We start from the raw sequence: 1,861 nt of genomic DNA on the forward strand, positions 1-1,861 counted from the left end.
CGGCGCCAACCCCGGCCCCGGGGAGGGGTTCTCCGCGGGGAGCGGAGGGCAGGCGTCCCCCGGCACCGCCCCTAGCACCGCGGGGGTGGGGTTGCTGCAGGGACTAGAGGGCGGGCGTCGTCCCAGCACCGCGGGGGCTGGGTTTTCCGAAGGGACCAGAGGGCAGGCATGGCCCTAGCATCGTCCCAGTACTGCGGGGCTGCCTATTCCACAGGGATAGGAGGGTAGGCATCCGTCCATCCCCTCCCCAGCATCCTCCCACCCCTGTTCCCATCCCCACCCCTAGCATCCTCCCATTCCTGCTTCCGTTCCTCCCCCAGCATCCTCCCATTCCTGCTTTCATTACCTGCCCCAGCATCCTCCCACCCCCGACTCAGCATCCTTCTATCCCCGCCCCCAGCATCCTTCCACCCCTGCTCCCATCCCCATCCCTAGCATCCTCCCATTCCTGCTTCCATTCCTCTCCCAGCATCCTCCCATTCCTGCTTTCATTCCCCGCCCCAACGTCCTCCCACCCCTGCTCCCATCCCCACTGCCAGCATCCTCCCATTCGTGCTTCCATTCATAGAATCATAGAATAACCAGGTTGGAAGAGACCCACTGGATCATCGAGTCCAACCATTCCTACCAAACACTAAACCATTCCCCTTAGCACCTCGTCCACCCGTGCCTTAAACACCTCCAGGGAAGGTGAATCAACCACCTCCTTGGGCAGCCTGTTCCAGTGCCCAATGACCCTTTCTGTGAAGAATTTTTTCCTAATGTTCAGCCTAAACCTCCCCTGGCGGAGCTTGAGGCCGTTCCCTCTTGTCCTGTCCCCTGTCACTTGGGAGAAGAGGCCAGCACCCTTGTAGAGAAATTCTTGCAGGTTGAAGGACACAAACAAATGGACACTGTCTTTGAAGGACCTTGGCTCCAGGGGTTGTTGAAAGAAGGTTTACGTTGGTTAGGCATCATCATTTTAATATTGATAGGCATACAAGTTGCCATTAAGTGTGTATCAAAACGTATTAATCAAATTGCATTAGCAATGCCTAAAGAAAACGGGGGAGATGTAGAGATATATTTACAACAATGGCTTTTAGAAAGAGGTATCAAGGACGTGTCGTCCTTGTAAAATGTGGGCCATGCTGGTTAAACAGAAACATTAGTATCAAAAGCAAGAACATTTTGGGGAGGAAATCAAGCTAGAGCATAGCTGTGCAAGCATGATAGACTGCAACTTCTGCAGGTGGATGTAACCAATCACTAGCTAAACTTTTGCAATATGTATGAACTAATTAAATGTAACCAATCATGAGCTAAGTTTTTTGCAATATGCATAAGCTAATTAAACACTGTATAAAAGAAGCAACCGTAAATCAATAAACTGAGCTTTTGATCACCCATCCTAGTGTGGTCGAAAACTCCCTCCGTTCGCTCTCCGCCGATTACAACAAAATGGTGACCCCGACGTGATCCCATAAGAAAGGGGAGCTCTGATCACCTAATCAGGTTTGATCAACTCCCTCCGTCGCTCTCCAATTTCAACACACCCTCCTCTCTACAACCTCCTTTCAGGTAGTTGTAGAGAGCAATGAGGTCTCCCCTCAGCCTCCTCTTCTCCAGGCTAAACAACCCCAGCTCCCTCAGCCGCTCCTCGTAAGACCTGTTCTCCAGCCCCTTCACCCCTCTCCCCCAGCATCCTCCCATCCGTGCTTCCATTCCCCCTCGTCTCCAGCATCCTCCCATTCCTGCTTTCATTCCCTGCCCCAGCATCCTCCAATCCCGGACTCAGCATCCTCCCATCCCCGCCCCGCAGGGGCCGGCGGGCGGTCCCGGTGCCGGCTCCGCCCCGGGTGGCCGCGGGAGGTGGCGCAGC

Source organism: Phaenicophaeus curvirostris, chromosome 1, assembly GCF_032191515.1.
Source record: "Phaenicophaeus curvirostris isolate KB17595 chromosome 1, BPBGC_Pcur_1.0, whole genome shotgun sequence".
NCBI lineage: Eukaryota > Metazoa > Chordata > Aves > Cuculiformes > Cuculidae > Phaenicophaeus > Phaenicophaeus curvirostris.